The sequence below is a fragment of the Oncorhynchus kisutch genome, linkage group LG28, assembly GCF_002021735.2.
Source record: "Oncorhynchus kisutch isolate 150728-3 linkage group LG28, Okis_V2, whole genome shotgun sequence".
NCBI classification, from domain to species: Eukaryota; Metazoa; Chordata; class Actinopteri; order Salmoniformes; family Salmonidae; genus Oncorhynchus; species Oncorhynchus kisutch.
In genome coordinates, this window is record NC_034201.2 from 21,698,886 (window position 1) to 21,720,715 (window position 21,830).

Sequence of the window (21,830 nt, forward strand, 5' to 3'; positions counted from 1 at the left end):
GAGGACACACAGAGCACTGATGTCCACCACTGGGGAGAGGGGGAGGACACACAGAGCACTGATGTCCACCACTGGGGAGAGGGGGGGGACACACAGAGCACTGATGTCCACCACTGGGGAGAGGGGGAGGACACACAGAGCACTGACGTCCACCACTGGGGAGAAGGGGAGGACACACAGAGCACTGACGTCCACCACTGGGGAGAGGGGGAGGACACACAGAGCACTGACGTCCACCACTGGGGAGAGTGGGAGGACACACAGAGCACTGACGTCCACCACTGGGGAGAGGGGGAGGACACACAGAGCACTGACGTCCACCACTGGGGAGAGGGGGAGGACACACAGAGCACTGACGTCCACCACTGGGGAGAGGGGGAGGACACACAGAGCACTGACGTCCACCACTGGGGAGAGGGGGAGGACACACAGAGCACTGATGTCCACCACTGGGGAGAGGGGGAGGACACACAGAGCACTGATGTCCACCACTGGGGAGAGGGGGAGGACACACAGAGCACTGACGTCCACCACTGGGGAGAGGGGGAGGACACACAGAGCACTGATGTCCACCACTGGGGAGAGGGGGAGGACACACAGAGCACTGATGTCCACCACTGGGGAGAGGGGGAGGACACACAGAGCACTGATGTCCACCACTGGGGAGAGGGGGAGGACACACAGAGCACTGACGTCCACCACTGGGGAGAGGGGGAGGACACACAGAGCACTGACGTCCACCACTGGGGAGAGGGGGAGGACACACAGAGCACTGATGTCCACCACTGGGGAGAGGGGGAGGACACACAGAGCACTGACAACATAAAAGATAGCAACATTTGGATAACTGTCAGGGAAAATGAACAGACTGGTTTATATTGGTTAGTTATGCTAGCCAACTTAAGCTCTACAGGGCCAAATGCGAAGAACAATGTATTATTAGACACAGACTTGAATGTTGTTTAGAACAACAAAAAGGTGCTTTTCTTACCGTTTTGTTTGGACCAGTGGTGTAGACAAGTACTCTTGACCAGGGCCTCGTCCACCTTTCCTCCTGACATGTTGTCCATGAACTGGCGGCCGTGCTCCAGAGCCATGTAGCAGTCACTGTGGTAGTCCCTCTCCTCCACCCTCACACAGGCCGGCACTGGACAACACCCGGGCCCCCGCGCTGCCAGGCTGTCAGGCTCCATCCCAGCCATGGGAGAGAAAGGGTTGGTGCACTGGTCCTGTAGCAGTAAGATCAGTTCGTCTGGTACCCTCTCCCCCCTCCCTCCTCCCCCTGTCCTCTCCAGCGAGTGTTGCCGCAGTGCCTCAAAGCGCTTCTCCGCCTCGCGGCTGACGTCCGAGTCGCGTCCGATGATGTCCAGTTCGTCCTCCAGGAAGAGGCCCGAGCCGTTGCCGTAGCGGCGGTTGACCACAGCGCTGAAGCCGCAGGTGCAGGGGTACTGGGCCTCTCCCGTGGGGTCGCTCAGGTACACCCCCACGTCGGCCCCCTTGATGTTCATGTTGCACACGCAGATGCAGCAGCTGTCGAAGTTGCAGTCCTTGAAGAGGTTCATGACAGACTCAGAGAGGATGAGGGTGACGTAGAGGCTGTGGGCCTCGGGGATGGAGGGCACAGTGGCAGGTTCCACTGAGTTGAGGGGTCGACAGGTGGAGGGGGTGGAGGCAGGCGAGTAGAGGTCCGAGTTCTCATACTTAAGCGAGCCCTGGACACTGGCGGGCCCTCTGGGGGTGCGTGGGGTACGGGGTGTGCGTGGTGTGGGGGCGGAGAAGCGCGGGGTGGCCGGTGAGGGCAGGATGCCCGTGCCACTGTTGCTGGGGGGGGCACTGTTGGACATGAAGGGAGTATGGGTCTGGGGTGTGTAACTCTGGCTGTAGTCCTGGTCCATGGCACTGCCCACACTGGGGATGTTACTGTGACAGAGAGAAGAGGAGTCAGTCACACAACAGCCTGTTGGGACAATATGCTTCAAAACACAACAACAAAGCAGAGCTCAGTATATTATAACAAAACCATCAGAAGGAGGAATGGTAAACAAACAAGCAGAGACAACTGGCTGCCTGTCGGGGTATGCAAATGCACTGCAATTTCAAGCAGCCCCTCTGAGAAAAGAGTATATTTTTGTCAGGTTGATGTTTACTGTCATTAATCTTGCCCTGAAGACAGAACGGAGTGATTTCCGCTAGATGGGCCAGCTGTATAGAAAGAAATAGGCTTCATGGTAAAATTTCATAAAAAATGTGGTTCTTAGGCCTCCCAGGTGGCGCAATGGTCTAACGCACTGCATCGCAGTACTAGCTGTGCCACCAGAGACTCTGGGTTCGCGCCCAGGCTCTGTCGCAGCCAGCTGTGACCGGGAGGTCTGTGGGGCGATGCACAATTGGCCTAGCGTCGTCTGGGTTAGGGAGGGTTTGGCCGGTAGGGATATATCCTTGTCTCAACGTACACCAGTGACTCCTGTGGCGGGCCGGGCGCAGTGCACGCTAACCAAAGTCGCCAGGTGCACAGTGTTTCCTCTGACACATTGGTGCGGCTGGCTTCCGGGATGGATGCGTGTGGGCTATGTCTAGCTGGGAAAGGGCAGTGTGGAGTGTGATTTCATCATTTGTGGATCTGTTCGGGCAGTACGCGAATTGGAGTGGATCTAGGGTATCCGGGATGATGCTGTTGATGTGAGCCACATGACCAGCCTTTCAAAGCACTTCACGGCTACTGAAAATTACAGATTTCCGATTGTTATAAAAACTTGAAATAAGGCCCTAATTAATCGGCCATTCCGATGAATCGGTCGACCTCTACTCTATACCACTCTACACCGCCCTCTATACCACTCTACACGGCCCTCTATACCACTCTACACCGCCCTCTATACCACTCTACACCGCCCTCTATACCACTCTACACCGCCCTCTATACCACTCTACACCGCCCTCTATACCACTCTACACCGCCCTCTATACCACTCTACCACTGCCCTCTATACCACTCTACACCACCCTCTATGCCACTCTACACCACCCTCTATACCACTCTACACCGCCCTATATACCACTCTACACCGCCCTCTATACCACTCTACACCGCCCTCTATACCACTCTACACTGCCCTCTATACCACTCTACCACCGCCCCTCTATACCACTCTACACCGCCCTATATACCACTCTACACTGCCCTCTATACCACTCTACACGCCCCTCTATACCACTCTACACCACCCTCTATACACCGCCCTCTATACCACTCTACACCGCCCCTCTATACCACTCTACACCGCCCTCTATACCACTCTACACCGCCCTATATACCACTCTACACTGCCCTCTATACCACTCTACACCGCCCTCTATACCACTCTACACCACCCTCTATACACCGCCCTCTATACCACTCTAAACCGCCCTCTATACCACTCTACACAGCCCTCTATACCACTCTACACCGCCCTCCTCTATACCACTCTACACCGCCCTCTATGCACTCTACACCGCCCTCTATACCACTCTACACCGCCCTCTATACCACTCTACACCGCCCTCTATACCACTCCACACCCGCCCTCTATACCACTCTACACTGCCCTCTATACCACTCTACACCGCCCTCTATACCACTCTACACTGCCCTCTATACCACTCTACACCGCCCTCTATACCACTCTACACCGCCCTCTATACCACTCTACACCGCCCTCTATACCACTCTACACCGCCCTCTATACCACTCTACACCGCCCTCTATACCAATCTACACCGCCCTCTATACCACTCTACACCGCCCTCTATACCACTCTACACCGCCCTCTATACCACTCTACACTGCCCTCTATACCACTCTACACCACCCTCTATACACCCCCTCTATACCCTCTACACCGCCCTCTATACCACTCTACACTGCCCTCTATACCACTCTACACCGCCCTCTATACCACTCTACACCGCCCTCTATACCACTCTACACTGCCCTCTAACCAATCTACACTGCCCTCTATACCACTCTACACTGACCTCTATACCACTCCTACACCGCCCTCTATACCACTCTACACGCCCTCTATACCATCTACACTGCCCTCTATACCACTCTATACCACTCTAACACTGCCCTCTATACCACTTCTAACACCGCCCTCTATACCACTCTACACTGCCATCTATACCACTCTACACCGCCCTCTATACCAACTCTACACCACCCTCTATACCACTCTACACCGCCTCTATACCACTCTACAACCGCCCTCTTACTACCACTATACACCACCCTCTATACCACCGCCCTCTATACCACTCTACACCGCCCTATACACTCTACACCGCCCTCTATACCACTCTACACTGCCCTCTCTACCACTCTACACTGCCTCTATACCACTCTATACCACTCTACACTGCCCTCTATACCACTCTAACCCGCCCTCTATACCACTCTACACTGCCCTCTATACCACTCTACACCACCCTCTATACACCGCCCTCTATACCACTCTACACCGCCCTCTATACCACTCTACACCGCCCTCTATACCACTCTACACTGCCCTCTATACCACTCTATACCACTCTATCACTGCCCTCTATACCACTCTACACCGCCCTCTATACCACTCTACACTGCCCTCTATACCCACTCTACCACTGCCTCTATACCACTCTACACCGCCCTCTATACCACTCTACACCGCCCTCTATACCACTCTACACCGCCCTCTATACCACCCTCTACCTCTCCTCTCCTGTCCTCTCCTCTGTATCAATCAACCATGCTCTCTCCTCTCCTCTCCTCTCCTCTCCTCTCCTCTCCTCTCCTCTCCTCTCCTCTCCTCTCCTCTGCATCAATCACCATGCTCTCTCCTCTCCTCTCCTCTCCTCTCCTCTCCTCTCCTCTCCTCTCCTCTCCTCTCCTCTCCTCTCCTCTCCTCTCCTCTCCTCTCCTCTCCTCTCCTCTCCTCTTTATCAATCACCATCCTCTCTACACTCCTCTCCTCTGCATTAATCAGCCATGCATGAGGAATAGAACAGGCTCCTCAGAGGGTAGAGGGATAAGCCCTGAATGTGTATGTGTATGTGTGTGTGTGTGTGTGTGTGTGTGTGTGTGTGTGTGTGTGTGTGTGTGTGTGTGTGTGTGTGTGTGTCCACACGCATGCATACACATGCGTGCCAGCCAGTGTGTGTGTTTGTATGCCTATATCCTGTAAGTCTAAATTACACCTCAGCACAGATAAGCATTACGAATTGTAAAGAACCATCGGAGCAGCTGGAAAAATATCCATTGGTTCCACAGGCTTCAGGAGGAGAGTGTCCTGAGACAGTCAGCTTGCCCTAGCAGTCAGGAAAAACTCATATCCCTGGTCATGAGTGGTTCATATAGAGATTGATTGATTTGATTTACTATATCAGACAATTAAAATGCACAGCCACACACCAATGCAATGGCAGGTGTTTACCTGTCTTTGTTGAGGTAGGCCATGGAAGGCACATGGGGGTGGTTGAGCATTTCCAATTTGCCCACTGTTGTCCAGCTGGGCCTGTAGATGCACTCCTCTGGCAGCTTGATGGGGGGCAGACACTGGCTGGGCAGGGTCTTCATGGGGGCAAACATAGAGCAGCCCACAAATGCCTGGCACAGCTCCGGCTTGTATACAAACGAGAAGTCCTGAGGGGAAGAGCCAGGGAGGATGAGACCATGTACGATATGTACACCGACTAGTCCAATGGCTGCTACACTGATATGACTTAGATTTCTTTTTTCATTTGACATTCATCTTTATGTAAACTGCACAGTTACGACAAAGACAGTTAGGCCATGCAGAGGAATTATCATGCACGAGCACAATTATCCATGACTCCTAAGCATGGTCAAATAGGGGATCAAGTTTCAATTTAGGGCCCAAAAACCCACCTTGATTTCCTGTGGCTTGGGGCTGCAGTAGCCCTCCTCCACTTCAATCTTGTAGTGTCCCCCAAGGGACGAGGCACCGTCCAGGTTGGTCATGCCATGTCCAGCCTCGATGCCGCCGTATTCTTTACTGCCCATGTTCATGGGGGAGTAGCCCATGATGTGCTGCTCCAGGCTGGGGGGAGTGGGGAACATCTGGTGCAGGTCTGCCGAGCCTGTAGGAGAGAGACGGGCGGTAAGTGGAGCGAGAGCGAGATGGAGAAAGAGAGAGATGGGGAGAGAGATAGAGAGAGGGGCAGAAGAGAGAGGCCGTGAGAAACTAGAGATAAATCAAGGTTCCCATTCAGTGACAACAACAACTGAAGATCTGAAGTCTCAAAAGGCAGTCGAGGCTCAACAGTCTAAGTGCTGAGGCAACAAGCACCTTGTTTCACATACAAAGCTATAGACTAGTCACATAGAGAGGTAGATAATGAGGCACTTGTTCCTGCCCCAAGGCACAGAGCTGTCTGTTTGGAGTAGAGCAGGGCCACTCAGCCAGCCAGTGACTGTTGTACAACTGTTATCGCCACAAGGGGGAGCAGCATAGGTAAACAACATATTTTTGAGGCCGTATGTATCATCTTTCTCAGAGTAGGAGTGCTGATCTAGGATCAGTTTTGCCTTTTGGATCATAATTAATAAGATTCACAGGAGGTTGGTGGCACCTTAATTGGGGAGGACGGGCACATTGTAAATTCAGGAGCGGAATAAATGGAATAGTATCAACAACATCAAACACATGGTTTCCATATGTCCATTATTATGAGCCATCCTCACCTCAGCAGCCTCCACTGATAAGATTATTATGAACATGAGGACCTGATATTAGATCGGCACTCCTACTGAGATGCCTGATACATAAAGATCCTGGAATGCAAACGTGTGCTGAGACTAGTGACTGAAGAAGCTTCATGCTTCATTCGTGAATGAATGAGTATGAACAGCGTGTGATTTCCAAGTGTTATATGATGAGTTTCTGCATGGGTTTGAGTTGCCTCGAGCACATTTTCACTGTATCATCCTTAGGCCTTTTAAGCAGCAATCTGTGATTGCTACATCCATTTTTGGACGTATAAATGAATGATATATACACACTGAATATAACTTAGAAATGCCTCATGAGCTGGATTCAACTGTCGTACCCCCATCAGAACCCAAAATATAAGCTTGTTTTATGTCAATGTTTTACAAACACTGTATAGCCTCAAAACATGGTTAAAACTATGATTTTGATATCATGGATGGTGAGTCCTTACACCCATAGCTCTGTCTAAAGCAGTGAGAAGCAGTCTTACTGATGCAGGAGACTGGGTCCAGAGGGGCTGGCTTTGGTTCCTTGGTGCCAAATGTATTATCTGTTCCATTCACCGCACGTCTGGAACCAGGCTGTTGAATATAACACATGGCAATAATAAGATTCAACACATACAAGTTTATTCACAAAAACACAAAAAGCCCCTGCAATGATGGGTTGGGGAACCCTGTTGGCAGGCTGTAACCCAGCGGTGACATTGCACTCCTCAGTGTATTGTTGCACGATTGGTACCCAGCCACCTAGTCACCAGAGAGAGCAGAGCACAGAAGGGGTTGGACTGTGACTACTCTGTTCTGTGGGGGCCAGAGTCAGAACAGAGCACTTTGGAAGCCACCATATCCATCTTTGGGGCTGGGAAAATATTTTCTGAATCTAAGCCACTATGGCTGCGTTTACACAGGCAACCCAATTTGTATATTTTTGCCACTAATTGGTCTTTTGACCAATCAGATCAAATCTTTTGCCAATAATTGGACAACAGATCAGAATTGGTCTGCCTGTGTAAACATACTTTTACACTGCAATGTGTTGTAGGATGACGTGTTAACCACAGCCGTTGAGGTACTCACCAACACACACAAGATGCGCACGCACACACAAACACTTGCCAAACGGTACTGTAGCTAATGGGATATTCATTGTGGTTTAGTGCAGCGGCCAGGCTGTAGTGCTGGCAGGTCCCACTGACCGCGGGTTCATGCTCGTCACACACACACACACACACACAGGCCCCATACTGACCGTGAGCTCGTCCTCATCAGAGTTGAAGAGGTTGTCAAGGTCGTTGATGGACACGGCCAGGTCGGTCTCGTGGATTAGGCTAGTGGACGCCGTGCGTGCGTTTGCTGCTTCCCGTGCTGCGTCTGAACGGGGGTAGAGGAACAACAAACACCAGGGCTAGGTAAATAACGCACCTCTAGCTCAGGCTCTCTAAAACTCCCATATACTGTATCCCTCAACATCAGAGGCTGTCAGTCTTACAAGTGGCCCTATTCCTGAGGCTGCATTCAACAGTAAACATGTGAGAACGCTCTAACACCCTGCTAAATCAATTCTGAATCAAGTCAATGAAACGTAGTAATGCACCTACATGCCGGAGGGATCTAGATAAGACGGTCATTAAGATTGATATGCAGTATGAGCTATGGATACCCCACACTATTCTAGCTGAGACTGACTTATTGCATTTACTGTTGCTGAGAGAAGCCTATGACAGACAGGTGGTAAGCTACAGTATGGCTTCACCCCATCATCCAAGGCTACCATAAGCTCAGGACTAGTGCTCAACTTCTCTACAGATAGTTTGGCTTTCCGTCGAATTTGTTTAAATATCAATTAGAACCATGCACTGTAATAGAACCATGCACTGTAATAGAACCATGCACTGTATTAGAACCATGCACTGTAATAGAACCATGCACTGTAATAGAACCATGCACTGTAATAGAACCATGCACTGTAATAGAACCATGCACTGTAATAGAACCATGCACTGTATTAGAACCATGCACTGTATTAGAACCATGCACTGTAATAGAACCATGCACTGTATTAGAACCATGCACTGTAATAGAACCATGCACTGTAATAGAACCATGCACTGTATTAGAACCATGCACTGTAATAGAACCATGCACTGTAATAGAACCATGCACTGTAATAGAACCATGCACTGTAATAGAACCATGCACTGTAATAGAACCATGCACTGTAATAGAACCATGCACTGTAATAGAACCATGCACTGTAATAGAACCATGCACTGTAATAGAACCATGCACTGTAATAGAACCATGCACTGTAATAGAACCATGCACTGTAATTTATACATGAATTTGCACAATATAATCTGCTGAATCTTTCACAAGAGAAAAGGGCACTATGGAAGTTGTGCCAAACCAGACCGTTCATCTGTAGGCTACGTGCAGCAATTTGTTTTAAGCATCTATTTGTTTCCATGTTCTTACCCAAACTGGGTGCAGCACCTGTTCAACTCTGTCAACTCCCTCAAAACACAGGGATGAGGATTTGCACAGGCTTTATCAGAGGACCTGGGAGTTTGCAGAAAAACAATAGGTTCTTGGGGCTGGAATAATAACCTTCCCACCAAGTAATAATTACCGAAGTGGCAGATTCGGACGGGACTAAAATGACAGATGTGGTGTTTTGTGCTCGTGCATGTAATTACATTACCTGTCCTCCCCCAGTAAGTCAAACTAAAGGCTGCTACTGCTGTCACTCAGGTAATTGACCCAGGTAATGACAGCCATGTCCCTGTCATCTAACAGAGCCTAGAGTTGCACAGTACAGCAGAGACAGACAGGATCCTTACCATCTGATGGACCTGCTGCTCCATCCTCCCCCTGCGCGCGATAGAAAAACAAACAGAGAGAGAGACAGAGAGAAACACAAAGAGAGAGAGAGAGAGAGACAGAAACACAAAGAGAGAGAGAGACAGAGAGAAAAACAAAGAGAGAGAGAGAGACAGAGAGAAAAACAAAGAGAGAGAGAGACAGAGAGAAAAACAAAGAGAGAGAGAGAGAGACAGAGAGAAAAACAAAGAGAGAGAGAGAGACAGAGAGAAAAACAAAGAGAGAGAGAGACAGAGAGAAACAAAAAGAGAGAGACAGAGAGAAACAAAGAGAGAGACAGAGAGAAACACAGAGAGAGAGACAGAGAGAAACACAAAGAGAGAGACAGAGAGAAACACAAAGAGAGAGACAGAGAGAAACACAGAGAGAGACAGAGAGAAACACAAAGAGAGACAGAAACAAAGAGAGATAGAGAGAGACAGACGGAAAGAGAAACAAAGAGAGATAGAGAGAGACAGAGAGAGAAACAAAGAGAGATAGAGAGACAGACAGACAGACAGAGAGAGAAACAAAGAGAGATAGAGAGAGAGACAGACAGAGAGAGAGAAACAAAGAGAGATAGAGAGAGAGACAGAGAGAGAGAAACAAAGAGAGGTAGAGAGAGAGAGAGAGAGACAGAGAGAGAAAGAAAAACAAAGAGTGAGACAGAGACAGAGAGAAACACAGAGAGACAGAAACAAAGAGATAGAGAGACAGACAGACAGACAGACAGAGAGACAGACAGACAGAGAGAAACAAACAGAGATAGAGAGAGAGACAGACAGAGAGAGAAACAAAGCGAGATAGAGAGAGACAGACAGACAGAGAGAGAGAAACAAAGAGAGATACAGATAGAGGGAGAGCGACAGAGAGAGAAACACAGAGAGATAGAAACACAGAGAGATACAGATAGAGGGAGAGAGACAGAGAGAGAGAAACACAGAGAGAAACAGATAGAGGGAGAGAGACAGAGAGAGGGAGAGAGACAGAGAGAGAAACACAGAGAGAGAGAAACACAGAGAGATACAGATAGAGGGAGAGAGACAGAGAGAGAAACACAGAGAGAGAGAAACACAGAGAGATACAGATAGAGGGAGAGAGACAGAGAGAGAAACACAGAGAGAGAGAAACACAGAGAGATACAGATAGAGGGAGAGCGACAGAGAAACACAGAGAGAGAGAAACACAGAGAGATACAGATAGAGGGAGAGAGACAGAGAGAGAGAAACACAGAGAGATACAGATAGAGGGAGAGCGACAGAGAGAGAAACACAGAGAGAGAGAAACACAGAGAGATACAGATAGAGGGAGAGAGACAGAGAGAAAGAAACACAGAGAGATACAGATAGAGGGAGAGAGACAGAGAGAGAAACACAGAGAGATACAGATAGAGAGACAGACAGAGAGAGAGAAACAAAGAGAAATACAGATAGAGGGAGAGAGACAGAGAGAGAAACACAGAGAGAGAGAAACACAGACAAAGAGAGAGATCAGTATTGTGCACAAAACAAATGCAAAGAAACAAAACCAATAGGATACAGCTGATCAAACAATAAAATGTTATCGATAATGGACAAAAGGCAATAGCAGATATGGCAACAGTCTATATGAAACTGCAAAGAAAATAATACAATAAACACAAAGTAAATAACATAAGAGAAAGTACTGTAGAAAGTACACAGGTGCCTCCAGCCCCTGAGAGCTGGGCTGCTCTCAGTCTCAGTGGAGAGCACGTTTATTTTTGGCACACTTCAAAAAATGCAGAGAGAATAAAGAGACGAGGGGAACGAACGACTCTGTACTAATGAGATTTCCAGACAAGGCTCCCAGTGTATGGGAGAAATGCCATGGCCGCCTGGGAGGGAGCCCTAATGCCACTACACTTTGTCAATATCTCTCTGTGATAGGGCTGTATGCTCTTATGATGGGGCCTCTGTGCACATGGCAGGCAGACACTCGCTGTGCGAGCAAATATGAACAAACACAAGGGGTTGGGGCTGAGGGAATGCTCTCTCTCTCTCTCTCTCTCTCTCTCTCCACTCTGTGACGCCAAATAATGCGAACGTGGAAGCACTAGTGACATGGCAGTCAGTGTTGTGCCCCACAGTAGCACCAGTGACTTGCCTTTCCTGTTTTCTCTGCTGCTGTTTGCCCAGCTCCTCTGCTAAGTGAGTGTGCTATATTATTTCATTGGCAGGAGTTTCTAGGGGTTCAACTACAGAACGTTTGGAGCTTTGCCAGCATGCCAACCTCCTGAACACACACAGACAACTCAGGGGGTGGGGAACATAAACTCATTTGGCAAATAGTACTATCTAGAAAGTCTGTGGCCCGCACCCACTCATGAACACACACACACATAAAAGTGCACAAAAGACAGGCTGTCATTTTGCAGTATCATCAATGGAGTGTGAAGCATGACCCAGGGGGGAGGAGGTAGCTGAAGTAACACACACACACACACTGAGCGCACAGCAGACTGTGGCTCCACTGCACATAGTGGCCACTGGGGGACCTGCTATATAGAAGCAGTGCAGCAGCAACCGCACACAGTACAATAACACACACACACAGTACAATACCACACACACACAGTACAATACCACACACACACAGTACAATACCACACACACACACAGTACAATACACACACACACAGTACAATAACACACACACACAGTACAATACCACACACACACACACACACACACACACACACAGTACAATACCACACACACACAGTACAATAACACACACAGTACAATACCACACACACACACAGTACAATACCACACACACACAGTACAATACCACACACACACAGTACAATACCACACACACACACACACACACACACACACACACACACACACACACACACACACACACACACACACACACACACACACACACACACACACACACACACACACACACACACACAGTACAATACCACACACACACAGTACAATAACACACACAGTACAATACCACACACACACAGTACAATACCACACACACACAGTACAATAACACACACATAGTACAATACCACACACACACAGTAAAATACCACACACACACACACAGTACAATACCACACACACACACACACAGTACAATACCACACAAACACAGTACAATAACACACACACACACACACACAGTACAATACCACACACACACACACACACACACACACACACACACACACACACACACACACACACAGTACAATACCACACACACACAGTACAATAACACACACAGTACAATACCACACACACACAGTACAATAACACACACACACACAGTACAATAACACACACACAGTACAATACCACACACACACAGTACAATACCACACACACACACACAGTACAATACCACACACACACACACACACACACACACAGTACAATACCACACACACACAGTACAATAACACACGCACACACACAGTACAATACCACACACACACACAAACACACACAGTACAATACCACACACACACAGTACAATACCACACACACACAGTACAATAACACACACACACACACAGTACAATACCACACACACACACACAGTACAATACCACACACACACACACACACACACACACACACACACACACACACACACACACACACACACACACACACACACACACACACACACACACACACACACAGTACAATACCACACACACACAGTACAATAACACACACAGTACAATACCACACACACACAGTACAATATCACACACACACACAGTACAATAACACACACACAGTACAATACCACACACACACAGTACAATACCACACACACACACACAGTACAATACCACACACACACACACACACACACACACACAGTACAATACCACACACACACAGTACAATAACACACGCACACACACAGTACAATACCACACACACACACAAACACACACAGTACAATACCACACACACACAGTACAATACCACACACACACACACACACAGTACAATACCACACACACACACACACACAGTGCAATACCACACACACACACACAGCACACCACTACACACACACAACGGAGAATAAAAAAATCTCAGCAGCCCTTGTGAAATAAAACAAAAAAGCTATTTTAAAAATGCGCGGTTCAGTGAGCCAGGTTTATTGGCCTGTTAAAGCCCCAGCCAGCCTCGCACATCCCTCCTCCTCCACGCCAGCCTGCTGCAGACATGCATCCTCACAGGAGACAGGCAGGGAAGCAGGCAGGGCCAGGGAGGCTGACTGCCAGGCATTCCCACGCTCTCCCCCCTGTCCTCCCCTAGTGCTGACGGTGTTTCCACAGCTAACAGGTGGTCCAGGTTTAGAAACAGAGAGAAACAATATTAAGACAAGACTGAGCCCACAGGCTAGTAGAGCGAGACTGAGCCCACAGGCTAGTAGAGCGGGACTGAGCCCACAGGCTAGTAGAGCGAGACTGAGCCCACAGGCTAGTAGAGCGGGACTGAGCCCACAGGCTAGTAGAGCGAGACTGAGCCCACAGGCTAGTAGAGCGAGACTGAGCCCACAGGCTAGTAGAGCGAGACTGAGCCCACAGGCTAGTAGAGCGAGACTGAGCCCACAGGCTAGTAGAGCGAGACTGAGCCCACAGGCTAGTAGAGCGAGACTGAGCCCACAGGCTAGTAGAGCGAGACTGAGCCCACAGGCTAGTAGAGCGAGACTGAGCCCACAGGCTAGTAGAGCGAGACTGAGCCCACAGGCTAGTAGAGCGAGACTGAGCCCACAGGCTAGTAGAGGCGAGACTGAGCCCACAGGCTAGTAGAGCGAGACTGAGCCCACAGGCTAGTAGAGCGAGACTGAGCCCACAGGCTAGTAGAGCGAGACTGAGCCCACAGGCTAGTAGAGCGAGACTGAGCCCACAGGCTAGTAGAGCGAGACTGAGCCCACAGGCTAGTAGAGGGAGACTGAGCCCACAGGCTAGTAGAGCGAGACTGAGCCCACAGGCTAGTAGAGCGAGACTGAGCCCACAGGCTAGTAGAGCGAGAGATGGGGCAGATAGAATATACAAAACTAAACAAAAATGAGAAATTACAGAGTCCAACTATTTTGGCATCTCTTTGCTGGGATAACAAAGGGAGCTGGAGCTGGCTTCCTGAGCAGTATATTTTGTGGAAACGAGTGCAGAATACAGCTAGTGACACATTTACAGTGCAGGGTTGCTGACGCCTTATCTTGTGACCCTAAACCGAACTCATTCTACTTCCTGACCCTAAAGGGCATCACAACAGTGGCAAGTTGGGAGTCAGCAGGGAGGGGAGGAAAGGATTTGCCTTACAAGTACAATTTTAGTCTCTTAGCAGGCGCTCTTATCCAAAGCGACTTACAGGATAGCTTTTTTGTGCCTAGTCGGCTCGGGAATTCAAACCAGCAACCTTTCAGTTACTCTTTACCACTAGCCTGCCTGCCTGCCGCCACCCCCAGTTGATCAAGTTGTACATTTAGCCCTACCTTGTGTTTCTTCCCGGGCTGGCGTTCGCCACCCGTCTTGTCCTTCTTGTCGGAGAAGGAGAACTTGACGTCCCCGTCCTCGAAGGCGTACGGGTCTACCTCAGGCTCGTGGTCGTCGTCGGTGATGGCGGCGGCCAGGTACTGGTTCCTCCGCTGAATGTATATCTGCACACGCTCCTCCGACACCTTCAGAGGCCGCATAGATGTGGCCATCAGCCTGGGAACAGGAGACACAGTGAGGGGACAGAATATTCATTATGATAAACAGGGCCACATAGTACAGTAATTTACTGATAACAGAGTGGGATGCAGTTATACTGTTTGTTTAGGCCTATATGGCTGTGCAGATCATTTATCAACATTTTGGGGAGGTAGAGCATGAGGACATTTTAATCTGTTGCTATGCATGTCTCTTTTTCAACGTAATCTGTGAATAATCTTTCCTATGACTATGGGCCTGTGTTCTAGTTGTTGATGTTGTTGTTCCGATGTTACTAGACTAAATGAGCACTGCTGGGCCCCTCTGAGGGGGAGGGACCCAGCTCATGTAGGTCCCTTCTCTCTCTCTCTCTCTCCCTCCCTCTCTCCGGCTAGGCTGTGATGCGAGGTGACAGTGCGCAGTGGCCCCGGCCAGAGATTAGCAGGCATTTAGAGCTGCTTCCCGGCCACCAGGATTACTCCCGCCCGCTCTCCGCACCAGAATAGCCCTGCTGTCCATAGCCCTGCCTATGGCACTGTCCAGCATCCATCCCTGAAATTGTATAACCCCTCCGATAATTCCCAAGACCGCCACTGCTCGGCCTGCCGGACAGCTAGCCTGCCTGCCTGCTCTCCGGCGCACCGATCCTAGTCCGTCTCAGCCTCTGTCACTCTTTGCATCCCTCTCTCCCTCCACATCCCTTTCTCTCTGCTCCCTCGAGTCCACTTCTATCATCTCCCTCTCTCAGTGAAGCGACACCTCGGCTCTGACATCAAGGCTTTGAAGATACCACCCTCCTTAATGTGTTCAGGGTGGAGAGGAAGGAAAGAGGAGTTATGATAGAGAGGGAGTAGACAGATGGATCCATTTATTTATATAACCCTACCTCTATCCCTCTATCTCTGGCGCCCTGTGTGTGTGTGTGTGTGTTGGGGGGGGATCAATAAGCTCTCTCCAGTCTCTGCTGCAGTGCTGGCCATGCACATTAGTGATGTATGATGTCAAAAGGGCACATAGCGAGAGATTAACATGCTGTGTGTGCTCAGCGCCACCAGAGAACATTCTAAGGCAGGGGCGGGGAGGGAGGGAGGGGAGGCCCGGTTGTGCATCACTGCTCTTTCAATCACTTTTATTTTCTAGAATGTTGGAGGTACTCAAAAAGGGTCCCTTCTGTCTGTGTGCCAGAGGGGGTGATGGGAAGGGAGGGAGGGTTGGATGGCTGAACAGTGAGTCAGTAAATGGCTGGGGGCCTCTAGCACCCTCTATGGGCAATAGTGGCTGTTGAATGGTTAAATCAATGGGGAGATAAGAATGAATGAATGAACAGGGATAGACACTCACTCAGTGACAGACACCACCTCCTGTCCTCCCGAGGCCTCGTCTCTCTCCCTGTCCCTCAGCTTGTCCCAAGGCAGCGTTGGCGTTGGTATTGCGGCCTCTTTCCTCCTGGGCAGGTTGAAGAACCTCCATGGCGCTGGGGAGCCATCCTCCTCCAGGTTGACTGCAGAGCTTACGTACACAGTGGGCTCCAGGGGCTCGGGTGGGTAGGCCGTGTGGTGGTGGTGGAAGTGCTGTGCCAGGCCATCCAGTCCATGGTGGTCCCCGACGCCACCCTTCTGTTCCGCCAGGCAGGGCTCCGGGGGTGGCTGGTAGAAGTGTTGGCTGTGGGGGGTGGAGGGGTTCTTTAAAGAGCCGTCACCCATCTCCTCTCCTCTGTCGCGCTCACAGGGGTGGGGGCTGAGGGGAGGGGGCTGAGGGGAACCTGTCATCTCTGAGGAACCACCGGCACTACCCACCCCTCCGTCGTGCCGCTGGGGGGTCTTGGTGACACCATCGGTAGGGTGGAGGCCAGGGAAGCGACCCCCCTCCTGCTGGGCCCTCATGGCAAGCCTCTGGCCTGCCGCCTTCGTCTCCATGGTAACGTCATCGCAGGCGGCGCTGCGGTGGTGGAAGGGTGTCTGTGGCCTTTTGGTCTGCTTGTCGCTCTTCTCTGGCTTGTCACCTCCAGTCTTGTGCTTGGTGGGTGGCTGGGTGTGGGTGGGCTGGCCTGCTGACTGGGGCTGGCCCGGGGTACAACCACCTCGCTGTTTCAGGGCTTTATGCCTGGAAGGAAACAGAGGAAGAGAAAGCATGTCATTTACATGTCTCACTGCAAGACAAACAATAATGCCATTCGTTCACCTGTGTTAAGGTTGTGCATTCATTAGCTCAATAAACAGTGTTGAGAGGCAACACTGATCTACTTCAAGCAATTACCAAGAACAAACTGATCTACAGAACATTTAAATTAGGACTCAAAATCAGGTGTATGAGATTTATACATTTATACTTAATTCATATTTAATGCTGATTTATACTGAAAATATATTTAACGCAGATTTATATTGAGCAAATAGTATGAAACACATTCATTACATTTATTCCCAATTACATATAGTAAACTGTAGATCTTTCACTTCCTACTTTCCCATTTGTTTTGTGTTAAAAGTCAATGTAGCCAGTCAAATGACCAATCTGGCAATTATACGTTTTCATGTCTTTACTGAACACACCATGTAAACATTCACAGTGCAGGGTGGGAAAAGCATTTCATAACTGGTTGACCCTCCTTTGGCAGCAATAACCTCAACCAAACGTTTCCTGTAGTTACGGATCACACCTACACAACGGTCAGGAGGAATTTTGGACCACTCCTCTTTACAAAACTGTTTCAGTTCAGTAATATTTTGGGGATGTCTGATGTGAACCGCTCTCGAGATCATGCCACAGCATCTCAATCGGGTTGAGGTCAGGACTCTGACTGGACCACTCCAGAGGGGTATTTTCTTCTATTGAAGCCATTCTGATGTTGATTTACTTCTGTGTTGTGTGTAGTTGTCCTGTTTCATCAGCCAACTTCTGTTGAGCTTCAATTGGTGGACAGACAGCCTAACATTCTCCTGCAAACTGTCTTGATAAACTTGGGAAGTCCTTTTTCTGTTGATGATAACGGGCTGTCCAGGCCCTGAGGCAGCAAAGCAGCCCCAAACCATGATGCTCCCTCCACCATACTTTACAGTTGGGATGAGGTTTTGATGTTGTTGTGCTGTGCCTGTACCTCTCCAGACATAGTGCTGTGTGTTCCTTCCAATCAACTCAACTTTAGTTTAATCTGTCCGCAGAATATTTTGCAAGTAGCTCTGTGGAAAAACCAGGTGAGATGTTAACATCTCTAATCTCATCTCATTGATTGGACTCCAGGTTAGTTGAGTCCTGACTCCAATTAGCTTTTGGAGAAGTCATTAGCCTAGGGGTTCACATACTTTTCCCAACCTACACTGTGAATGTTTCAATTATGTATCAAAATATATATGTATAAAAATATACAAGAAAAATACAATCATTTGTGTGTTATTATTTTAAGCACACTGTGTGTGTCTATTGTTGTGATATTGTATGACTAATTTATGCAGAAATTCAGGTAATTCCAAAGGGTTCACATACTTTTTCTTGCCATTGTAAAATAAACAAATTAATTCCTCTCAAATATAATAAACTCCTCATGTTATGCCGATGCTACTCTAACAAACATCTTAAACTGATGTTATTATTCTGCACTCTATTGGCCTCCTAACCACAACCAAAACCATGCATCTTGTCTAGCTCACACCCACTAGAAAAGAGCATTCCCCAAAGGCTGTGTTTATTGGGGAGAAAACTGAGTGAAGCGTGTGTGCCCTAATGAACATGACCCAGGTTGGAAGGAGACCTGTTTCTGGTTGGGTTTAAAATGTGGAATGTGTTGTGGTGGTCCCCAGCCCGTAGGCCCCCAAAGTTCTCTAGGCTGCCCTGTCAGACACCTGGCCTGTCAGACACCTGGCCTGTCAGACACCTGGCCTGTCAGACACCTGGCCTGTCAGACACCTGGCCTGTCAGACACCTGGCCTGTCAGACACCTGGCCTGGCACCTCTGTGACCATCGTGTGTGTCGCGTCATGACCAGTCAAGCTCCCCTGCTAACCAGCCTGCCTGTTACTGCTGACCCTGGCCCAGTGCATACCACCACCAGCTCTGCTGTCAACACTCAAGCACACACACGGTCCCCAGTTTAGGCCCAGGGAGAGGCAGCTACTAAGTTACCTCATGTTTCACTGTAAGGGGACCGAGGAGAAGTGGTGAAAAAAGTACCCAAGTGTCATACTTGAGTAAAAGTAAAGATACCTTAACAGAAAATGACTCAAGTAAAAGTGAAAGTCACTCAGTAAAATACTACAAGTCTTTAGTTTTAAATATACTTAAGTAACAAAAGTAAATGTAATTGCTAAAATATTCTTAAGTATCAAAAGTAAAAGTATAAATCATTTCAAATTCCTTATATTAAGCAAACCATTATTTATAAATAGTCAGGGGCATACTCAAACGCTCAGACATCATTTACAAATGAAGTATTTGTGTTTAGTTAGTCTGTCAGATCAGAGGCAGTAGGGTTGACCAGGGATTTTGTCTATAAGAGCGTGAATTGGACAATTTTCCTGTCCTGCTAAGCATTCAAAATGTAACTACTACTTTTGGGTGTCAGGGAAAATGTATGGAGTAAAAAGTACATTATTTTCTTTAGGGATGTATTGAAGTAAAAGTCAAAGTTACCAAAAATATAAATGGTAAAATAAAGTACAGATACTCCAAAAAACGACTTTAGTAGTACTTTAAAGTATTTTTACTTAAGTACTTTACACCACTGCCGAGGAGCAATACATCTAAAGTCAGGCTATGACACTGGCTAGTGGCTGTGGGGGGAGGAGTGGGATGAGGGGGGTCAACTCAGGGTCAACTCGGCTAGAGGGGGCACCGGGATGTTATTTGGCTGGTGGTCTGTCAGCACGGTAACCACAGGCTACTCTTATGGTTGTGGAGCAGGCAGCATGTTGAGGGAGGGAGGTAGCTGTTGTCCTTCCCACTACTACACAGGATTATAATATAACCGGGCTGCTTAACTGTCAGCCGGCAGAGAGCGGCAAGACGCAGCAAAAACAATATGCAGAGTGGGTAAACAATAACACACACACACACACAAACATCTTCCTGCAGCCAAGCCGATAGCCAGTAGAATTTGTGCTGCACACACAGGAATTCAATTTCCAATGTCACCTCCAGTACTCTAGGTCAGGGATTCTCAAAGTTCCTTCTTTCTTTCTTTACATTTCATTTGTTTTCATGAATATTACTAACAACAACATATTAAACCCATTTTGGCCAAGGGATCCGTGGAATAGGTTTAGAGGGTTCAATACAACACTCTGTAATATTATTATCTACAATTTATGTTCATAAGGTCCAATGCAGCCATTTTTTAAAATCTCAATATCAAATCTGGGTAACAATTAAGTACCTTACTGTGATTGTTTTCAATTCAAATGGTCAAAGATAAATAAAAATAGCTTCTTAGAAAATACCAATTTCTCAAGTAAGAACCGTCTCAGAGTTGTTTGTGGGGAGGGGGAAACTGAAAATGTGCTTTTATTGGCAGAGTCTTTTTCTTATTGGTCTATTTTTTAAAAATGATGTCACCATAGAAGGCCAAAACTCAGTCCCACCCAAACAGGCAGACATTTCAAACAGCTCTTACCTAAAAGGGCATTATCATAATTTTCACAATTTCACAGTATTATTCCAACCTCATAGTGTGGAAATATATATAAAACACAGGATAACAGACCTGGGAAGCTCACAGGGATATTGGTATATTGGTATCCATATTCTTTTTCAATTATTTTGAATTAGCTTTAAAGCTGCAACAACCCAAAAAGATTCTCTGCCCTGTGACAAAGTGTGTAGAATTGCAGGAAATGTGCTTGAAAACTGGAAAAAAAAAAAAGATCCAATGCTCAGAGATGGGCCTTTAAAATGTTCCTTCCTGAGACTTGGTTCATCCAGTCATGCACTGCCAAAGTCATAGTAGAACTCCTTGTATGCTATTTTTCTCTCACTAGAGGTGTGTTCTGATTATGAGGGGTCTCTGATGAATTTGCTATCACAACAGCAGTCCCAAGCCCCAAAGAGTTAGAGAACCCCTCCTCTAGGTTCCCTCCAACTAATTAACACCTCTAGCCAGACTTCCCCAAAGTCAGTTCTCACATTCACACATTAACCCACTAAATTTTTAGAGTGGCCATCTCCCTAAACAGGTCTTCTAGAGGTCTGACTGGCCTCTGGGTCTCTCCCACTGCATCCCTGTACACAGCCTGCCTTCCCTCACAACACCAGTGGAGAACAAGGGGCTCCCCCAATCTATAGTGAAAGTGCTCCTCGAGCAAAAAGACACAAACATACACAAAGCAAACTCCCAGAGAGAACATAAAGGTAAAGAGTGTCTACTGCTACTCTCTGTTTATCATACATGCATAGTCAATTTAACCATAGCTACATGTACATACTACCTCAATCAGCCTGACCAACCGATGCCTGTATATAGCCTCACTACTGTTATAGCCTCGCTACTGTTATAGCCTCCCTACTGTTATAGACTCG

General features: G+C 48.2%; 1 pseudogene; it reads right to left on the reverse strand.

The window, feature by feature from the left end:
- Positions 1–21,830, reverse strand: part of LOC109873444 (mediator of RNA polymerase II transcription subunit 13-like) — a 138,071-nt pseudogene that overhangs the window by 19,886 nt on the left and 96,355 nt on the right.